Source organism: Capra hircus, chromosome 6, assembly GCF_001704415.2.
Source record: "Capra hircus breed San Clemente chromosome 6, ASM170441v1, whole genome shotgun sequence".
In the NCBI taxonomy this organism is placed as follows: domain Eukaryota; kingdom Metazoa; phylum Chordata; class Mammalia; order Artiodactyla; family Bovidae; genus Capra; species Capra hircus.
Genome location: NC_030813.1, coordinates 56924524 through 56934301, shown reverse-complemented (window position 1 = coordinate 56934301; position 9778 = coordinate 56924524). Strand labels below are relative to the sequence as shown.

Here is a 9778-nt window from a genome sequence, read left to right as displayed (position 1 = left end):
CATGCACTGGAGAAGGAAGTGGAAACCCACTCCAGTATTCTTGCCTGGAGAATCCCAGGGATGGCAGAGCCTAGTGGGCTGCCGTCTATGGGGTCGCACAGAGTTGGACACAACTGACGTGACTTAGCAGCAGCAGCAGTTCCCTTTGAACATTTCCTAGTGTCTCTCTAATAGGTGTTGTCGGTAAAACAGATAATGTGTGGGTGCTGAATTTGCTAATAATGATACCTATCATGTGCCAGGAATTTATATGCATTATATTTCATTTAATCTTCCCAACATCCACTCAAAAGTACTGAACTGGTAAGTATTTGCTCAAGGACACTGAGTGAATACTGAAGATAAGTGCAAAACCTAAGTTTGAGTTTTCCAACAAGAAAAGCTTAGTCTTAACCACTGCACAATAGTGCACTTAATCTCTCCTGTGCTTTGTGGAGTATCTTATATTTCAATGACTTGGATGATTTCTGTATCTAATTTCTGTTTTGATCTTTTCTAATATCCCTTTGCTATTCTATATTTTCCCTTCAGACTCTTGTAGTTTATCTTTGGGGCTTTCCTGGAGGCTCAGCTTACCTTTAATCAGCTTTAATTAATAAAAACAATTTCAAACTTTATAATTTTTTCTTGAATTTTCTTCTTTCCTAACATAATTCTTTATCACTGGACATTTCCACTATAAAAATAGAATCAAGACATTAAAATTTTTTTCATTATACTTTAATGTCCCATTAACATTTTAAAATTTTTCTTTTTCCTCCATTTTTGTGAGATTTCTAGGTCTTGGCATTATCTCTACCATTGCATACTTTGATCATTGATTACCTGCTTCTATCATAAGTCACTCTCCTGACTTTCATTGAAACAGCTTGTGCTGTGACATTTAGAGATATCTTTCATCTGCTACTTTGAACATAGCACATAGTATCTCCTGGTTTCCAATTGTTTTCAAGACTTTCTGCAGTATTTTCTTAACTTTATTGCTTGAACATGTTTTTATTTTTTCACGTTTCAGACTATTTATTCATCAGTGTAAACCCCAACACAACACACCAACATAATTTCATACATTTAGGGGGAAAATATCTCCTGGTTAAGTGGAAAAGTGTATGGATGGTTTCTGGAAGACCGTCATTCTAAGCAGCTTTACAGTGACACATTTCATTTAGAAGTTTGGACCTTCTTTCTTTAGTTTCTATAATCTATATTCAGAGAGTAGAACTTGTACTGATCATTAGGACTGAGCTTGTTCTAGGGTTCTGGGTTATTCTTTCTGTCCCAGTTGATATTGGGAGTGAATGATGCCAGGAGCATGACATACGGCGCTGCTCTAGTACCTCCCACTCCAATGAATATGAAGAGGGGGATCAAGCTAGGATGCTTCTTGGCCTGACTGATGATCTGGCAGAGCATGGCTGTGACAGAAGCCTTGAGTCCAAACTGAGAGCAAAACTAAGCAGAAAGGCCTGGGATTAAGCAGTCACCCTATTTTAATATTTAGACTTCAGGTGTGGAGTTGGATTTATCACAGCCCTAAGTTATCATCAATGGTTTATGCTGCTTTCAATTTTGTTTGCTATATTTTCTTTTCTCTCATTTCCTCCCTACTGCAAAAATTCATTCTAATTGTATATTAAATGTTTTTATATATCCATCCTTAAATAAATGTATGTAATGTTATTTTGTGCATCTATGTGTTTTTAATTTACATAAATGTATTATACCGTAGTTTTCATTGTCTTACAATCTTAAAACTTGATGCTATCAGATTTAAAAATTTTTTGCTCATCTAAAGGATATGAGTGATTTCATTGTTCTTTTAATTTGCATTACTCTTTAATACTAGCAACATTTGGCATCTTTATATACTTGTTAGTTCTCTGGAGTTCACATTCTATGAATTGGCTATGTATAACTTTTGTCTATTTTTTAATTAAATACTCTAGCTTTTCACCATATTTTTGAGAATTGCTTATATAATCAATGTAACTTTCTTTTGTCAGCTTTGGATGTAGCACTTATTTTATATTTGATTTACAGAAAAAAATGAGCAGGTAATAGGGTACATTCCCATATACCTGCCTCTTGCATACAGTTTTCCCTATTATTAATATCTTGAATTACTGTGGTATATTTGTTACAATTAATTAATCAATACTGATAACTGTCATTAACTAACATCCATGATCTTATTATATAGTTCTCTGATTTTGACAAATGCGTATGTCATCTAATACCATTATAGTATCAAACACAATAGTTTCACTGACCTTAAAGTCCCCAGCACTCCACATTTTATTCCCTCTGCCCTACTGGTTTAACCTCTGCTGCTAAGTCAGTTCAGTCGTGTCCGACTCTGTGCGACCCCATAGACGGTAGCCCACCAGGCTCCCCTGTCCCTGAGATTCTCCAGGCAAGAACACTGGAGTGGGTTGCCATTTCCTTCTCCAATGCATGAAAGTGAAGAGTGAAAGTGAAGTTGCTCAGTTGTGTGTGACCCTCGCGACCCCATGGACTGCAGCCCACCCGGCTCCTCTGTCCATGGGATTTTCCAGGCAAGAGTACTGGAGTGGGGTGCCATTGCCTTTTCCAGGTTTAACCTCTAGCAACCACTAATCTGGGCTTCCTAGGATTTAATGGGTAAAGAATCTGCCTGAAATGCAGGAGATGCAAAGGACAAGGGTTAGATGCCTGAGGTGGGAAGATATCCTGGAGAAGGACATGACAACTCACTAGATTGTTTTTGCCTGGAGAATCCCATGGACAGAGGAGCCTGGTGGGCTACAGCCCACAGGGTCACAAAGAACTGGACACAACTGAAGTAACTGAGCATGCACACTACCACTGATCCTTTTACTACTCCAATAGTTTTACCTTTTCTAGAATGTCATACAGTAGGGATTACACAAAATGTAGTTTTTTTTTTTCACTTAAGAGTATACATTTAATGTTACTCTATGTCTTTTTTGGCTTGATAACTCATTTCTTTTTAGTACTGAGTAACATTCCATTGCCAGGAGAAATATCAATAACCTCAGATATGCAGATGACACCACCCTTATCGCAGAAAGTGAAGAGGAATTAAAAAGCCTCTTGATGAAAGTGAAAGAGGAGAGTGAAGAAGTTGGCTTAAAGTTCAACTTTCAGAAAATGAAGATCATGGCAAACTGGTCCCATCACTTCATGGGAAATAGATGGGGAAACAGTGGAAACAGTGTCAGGCTTTATTTTTGGGGGCTCCAAAATCACTGCAGATGGTGACTGCAGCCATGAAATTAAAAGACACTTACACCTTGGAAGGAAAGTTATGACCAACCTAGATAGCATATTGAAAAGCAGAGACATTACTTTGCCAACAAAGGTCCGTCTAGTCAAGGCTATGGTTTTTCCAGTGGTCATGTATGGATGTGAGAGTTGGACTGTGAAGAAGGCTGAGTGCTGAAGAACTGATGCATTTGAACTGTGGTGTTGAAGAAGACTCTTGAGAGTCCCTTGGACTGCAAGGAGATCCAACCAGTCCATTCTAAAGGAGATCAACCCTGGGTATTCTTTGGAAGGACTGATAGTAAAGCTGAAACTCCAGTACTTTGGCCACCTCATGCGAAGAGTTGACTCACTGGAAAAGATTCTGATGCTGGGAGGGATTGGGGGCAGGAGGAGAAGGGGACGACAGAAGATGAGATGGCTGGATGGCATCACCGACTCGATGGACATGAATCTGAGTGAACTCCAGGAGTTGGTGATGGACAGGAACGCCTGGAGTGCTGCGATTCATGGGGTCGCAAAGAGTTGGATATGACTGAGAGACTGAACTGAACTGAACATTCCATTGTATGAATAAACAGATTACTCACTTACTACTGAAGCCCTTCTTAGTTGTTTCCAGGTTTTGCAAGTTATAAATAAAGCTGCTATAAACATATGTATGCAAGTTTTTGTATGTACATCAGTTTTTTATTCAATTGTGAAAACACAAGTGTTACTGCTGGATGAAATGGTAAGACTATGTCTAACTTTCTAAGGCAATCCAAATCATCTTTCAAACTGGCTATACAATTCTTCATTCCCATCAGCAATGAATGAGATTTCCTGCCGCTCTACATCTTCATCAACATTTGGTATTGGCAGATTTTTAGTTTGTAACCATTCTAACAGGTAGGTAACATTATCTTAAGGCTGTTTAAAGTTGCAATACCCTGACATACAATGCTGATTATTAGTTTATATGCTTATTTGCCATCTATATATCTTCTTTGGTAAGGTATCTGTTCAGAATTTTGATTATTTTCTTGGTGTATTTTTTTTTCTTGTTGTTAGGTTATACATGTACATAAGAGTTTTGCAAATATTTTCTTCAAACTTTTGTCTTATCTTTTCATTCATTTAAAAGCATCTTTCACAGGGCCGACATTTTAATTGTATAAAGTCCATCTTCTTGGTTTTTCCTTTCATGAATTATGAGATATCTTTTGATATTCTAAAGTACTGCCAAAATCAAGGTCATCTAGATATTCACCTTTATTATCATCTAGAAAGTTTATAGTTTTGCTTTTTATATTAAGTCTATGATCCATTTGGATTAATTTTTGTGAAATGTCAAGTCTGTGTGTGGCTTCTTTTGCATATGGATATGTAATCATTTCAGCACCATTTGTTGTAAAGATGATTCTATCTTCACAAAATATTTTTGCTCCTTTGTCAAGGATCATTTGTGTATGCTTACATGGGCCTATTTATAGGCTCTAAATTCTGTTCCATTGATTGATGTGTCTATTCTTTAATCAATATCACTTACTGTAACTTTATAGTAAATCTTGAAGTTGATGAGCATCAATCCTCTGACTTTATTCTTCTTTATTATTGTGTTGTCTATTCTTGGTCTTTTGCTTTTCCATATAAACCTTAGAATCACTTTGTTGACATTCACAAAATAATGTGCTGATGTTATGATTTGGGACTGCATTAAATTTATAGGTCAAATTGGGAAGAATTAACATCTTAATAATATCAAGTCATCCAACGTGTGAACATGGATCTCTATTTTTGTTTAAAAAATTTTTCTCTTATGAAATTTTTGTGATTTTCTTCACATAGTCTCATACGTTCTTATACTTATGCCTAAGATATCTATTTCACTTTTTGTCTTAATGTAAATAGTATTGTATATTTAATGTCAAATCTCAGTTGTTCATTGATGTTATCTAGGAAATTGCCTTACATTCTTTAACCTTGCTTTAATTGTTTCAGTTCAGTTCACTTCAGTTCAGTTGCTTAGTCGTGTCCTACTCTTTGCGACACCATGAATCGCAGCAACGCAGGCCTCCCTGTCCATCATCAGCTCCCGGAGTTCACCCAAATTCGCTCCAATAGGTCTTTTTTTTGTTGTTGCTACTGCTAATTCTTTGGGGTTTTCTACATAGATAATCATATTAACTGTGTAAAAAAGACAGTTTTATTAACATTTTTCAACTTTCTATACATTTTACTTGTTTCCTTGCATTATCAGGACTTCCAATACCATATTCAATAGGAGTAGAGAAGGGGCTTTGTTTCTGATCATAGGAAGAAAGCACCTGGGTTTTCAATATGAAATGCGATATTAGGTGTAGGTCTTTGATAGATGCTTCCTGTCATGTTCACAAAGTTACCCTTTATTCCTGGTGTGCTGAGTTTTTTTTTAATCATTGATTTTGGATATTAACAATTTTTCTGCATCAATGACAAAATCATGTGCTTTTCTTCTATAACCTGTTGATGTGATGAATTATAATAATTAATTTTCAAATGTTTAACCAGCCTTACCTATCGGATATAAATTCCATTTGGTCATGGTGTATTATTACTTTTACACAGTGTTGGATTAAATCTGCCAATACGTCATTCTGAAGTTTTTCATTTATGCTCATGAGAGATTTTGGTCTTGAGTTTTCCTTTCTTATAATGTCTCTATCTGGTATTATGGTAATGCTGGTCTCATTGAATGAGTTAGTAAGTTCTCCCTCTGCTTCCACTTTCTGGAAGAGATTGTAGGGAATTTGTATAATTTCTTCTTTAAATCTTTGGTGTAATTCAATAAAGAAATCATTGGGATGGTGCTTTCTTCTTTGGAAATTAATTATTGATTCAATTTCTTTGAAGATATAGATCTATTCAGATATTTTTCTCCTATATGAGTATTATTGACTTGTCTTTCAAGGAATTGATCCATTTAATTCAAGCTATCAAATTTGTGGTAAAGAGTTATTCATTGTTGTTGTTCAGTCACTCATTCGTGTCTTATTCTTTGCAACTCCACGGACTGCAGCATGCCGGGCTTCCCTGTCCTTCACCATCTCCCGGAGCTTGCTCAATCTTATGTCCATTGAGTCAGTGATGGCACCTAACAATCCCATCCTCTGTCATCCCCTCTCTTCTTGTCTTCAATCTTTCCAAGCATCAGGGTCTTTATTAATGAACCAGCTCTTTGCATCAGGTGGCCAAAGTATTGGAGCTTCAGAGTTATTCATAATATTCCTTTAATTATCCTTTTAATGTCAGAGGATCAATAGTGATGATCTCTGCTCCATTTCCGATATTAATAAACTGTGTATTTTCTCTTTCATCTTAGCCTTTCTAGAAGTTTGTCAATTTTACCATTTTTTTCCAAAGAAGCTTCCATTTTTACTAATTAAAACTTTTTCTGTTTTCAATTTCATTGATTGCTGCTATAATTTTATTATTTATTTTCTTTGCTTTGCTTTAAGCTTATATCACACTTTCTTTCTCTAGTTTCCTAATAAGAAAGCTTAGATTATTGATGTTAGATTTCTCTTCTTTAGAAATATGTGTATTCAACACAGTCAGCCAAAGAATGGCATATTTACATCATTTGACTAATTTGGATGAACTCAGTAAAACAAATGCTTTCTATAAGATTATGTAGCATTTGATTCTAAAATTAAGTACAGACATCTATTTTCACCTTAAGATAGTCTACCTACTACACTGGATGATCCTGAGATTTCATATTGTTTGAGTCATATTTTTACCATATTCTGAAATCTGAATTTTTCTATTGCTTTAGCTTAAATGTGTTAATGGTACTTTTGTGTTGTGTATGATGTGGAATTCACTGCTTTTTCTTCTTTTTTCTATCTTTGTTTCATGAACTATAATCCACCAGCATAGTAGAATTCTATTACAACTATTTGATTTCTAGTTCCTCAATATTCTTACCTTTGTACAATGGAATGTGGAAATAATCTGAAATTGAAATTATTATTTCATCTATAATTTAGTATGTGAAGATAAGTAGCCTTTTTTAAATCACATACTGTAATTACAATTATATATTTCAAAATTTGAACTGTGGTGTTGAAGACTCTTGAGAGTCCCTTGGACTGCAAGGATATCCAACCAGTCCATTCTAAAGGAGATCAGTCCTGGGTGTTCTTTGGAAGCAATAATGCTGAAGCTGAAGCTCCAGTACTTTGGTCACCTCTTGTGAAGAGTTGACTCACTAGAAAAGACTCTGATGTTGGGAGGGATTGGGGGCAGGAGGAGAAGGGCATGGCAGAGGATGAGATGGCTGGATGGCAGCACCGACTCGATGGACATAAGTTTGAGTGAACTCTGGGAGTTGGTGATGGACAGGGAGGCCTGGTGTGCTGCGATTCATGGGGTTGCAAAGAGTCGGACACAACTGAGTGACTGAACTGAACAAAAATTATTTTCAACTAGTGGCATGTGGATGTAATTTTAACTTAGTATATAACATAAATAGGTAAACTATTTAGCACAAATAGGTACAATGGAGGACAGGGAAGCCTGGAATGCTGTGCTCCATGGAATTGCAAAGAGTCAGACATGACTTAGCAACTGAACAACAGTATTTAGCGAAAAGAGAAATGTTTTTTTCCATCTATTGTCAGTGATATGCATCTTTCAACCAAGATTCTTTCTAGATGGTGACTTAACAATTGATTGAAATGTACTATTTTATAAAGTTAATTAAAAGTTATTAGTTATATATTTTTCTTGTTAGGCAAAACTTTTTGGGGAATTAATTCTTCATTCTATTTAAGCACTGAAAGATACATTTACTTATGAATAGAGTCTAAAGAGATAATTTCCTTGCAATACCATTCAGAGATCAGAGTCAATTGATCATTTTGCCAGCATTGATTGAAAGGGCAAGTTAAAAGGACAGAATGAACCAAAACCTTATCTTTCTCTTTTTTTTCCCTTTCAGTGTGTGTGTCCCCAGTCTGTTGAATTTGAAGTTAGCATAAGAGTAAGGTGCAAAACAGGACATACTGAAGAGGCTGATGCAAGAAGCCACTAAAATTATTCTCTGCATCTTAAGAGCATTATCTTGAAAGGGCTTAAGGGAAGTGTTGATGTTGTTCTTGAGAAGCAGCAGTAGCTGTACTTTTGAATTCACACTTGTTTTCTGGAAGATTTTATGAGCACATATAAGGGTACTACAAAAGTAAAGGGTACTACAAAAGTACCCTTTGTAGGGGAAACTGCTTCTAGCAAGAGGCAAGGGTAGCAGATATATAAAAGCATCTTAAATCTGTTTACTCACAGGGTCACTGGAAGATCAAAACTGATTATCCCATTAGGAAGTCTAAGTTCATCCAGGAAATAACCCAAACACTTTCTTGACTAACTGATTTTGTTAAATATATGACTACATTCTGTTCAATTTACATACCAGTAACAAATTTTGTTAGTGGTCATTGGAAATAACATTATTTATTTGCCTATTGCACAGTATCTGGAAGGGTAGGTAGACAGAATTTATTGTCAAAAATAAAAATAAAACTGTGCTAGAAATCAACTATAAACACTTAAGAATTTTCAGTGATTGATACAAAATGAATTTTTACTCTTTTGGTGGTAATATTACAGTCAATGCAGAGTCACCTTGGATGGATGCTTGATTCTCTGGAGTTTCTTTATCATCTGGCCTCCTACAGTCTCTTACTTCTAGTATCTTTTCTGAAGTTTTCTGATCCCTGCAGTCTTAGCTCCATCTGAAGATTGTCCTTCCTGCTGGATTTGTCTTAGGATGGCAATAGTGGATCTCTTTGAACAATAATCATCACAGTCTCCTATAACAGTTGATTCTGTAGAATGGGACATCTATAAGACAAGTTTTTATTTACCAGTGTTTACTTTTCATAGCAAACTATCAATATAAGTTTGTACTAGAAGATCCCGCTTTCATCACACATAAGGAGAGAAGAAATAAAAGGGGTGGGATAAAAAATTTCTATTCTGTTACAATTTTTAAAGAATACCTTAGAAAGAAGATTGTCATCATAATCTGCAGCATTTTACAATATTTATATATAAGATATTTGTCAAGGTATGGGATTTGTGGAACAATAAAAATTTATTACCATCCTTTTTTGACCTAATAATGTATGAAACTCAAAATGTTCCTAGGAACCAGATATCATATAGAAGTAAAAAAGAGACAATGACTAAAGCAAGTGGGAATGGAAGAGACCAAGCATTTTCCAAAACTGTGTTACGTAGATAACATATTTCAGAAATAAAATATCATAATGGTAGTTCCTATAGATAAAGCTCTCAGTGACAAGATCCTTTTTTGAGATTTTAGTTACTAGTTTTAGAAAAGGCAGAGGAACCAGAGATCAAATTGCCAACATCCACTGGATCATGGAAAAACCACTAGAATTCCAGAAAAACATCTATTTCTGCTTTATTGACTATGCCAAAGCCTTTGACTGTGTGGATCACAATAAATTGTGGAAAATTCTGAGAG

At 35.5% G+C, this 9778-nt stretch overlaps 1 pseudogene; it reads right to left on the bottom strand.

Annotated features, from left to right (window-relative positions):
* LOC102188571 lies at positions 1166-1413 on the bottom strand (annotated as a pseudogene).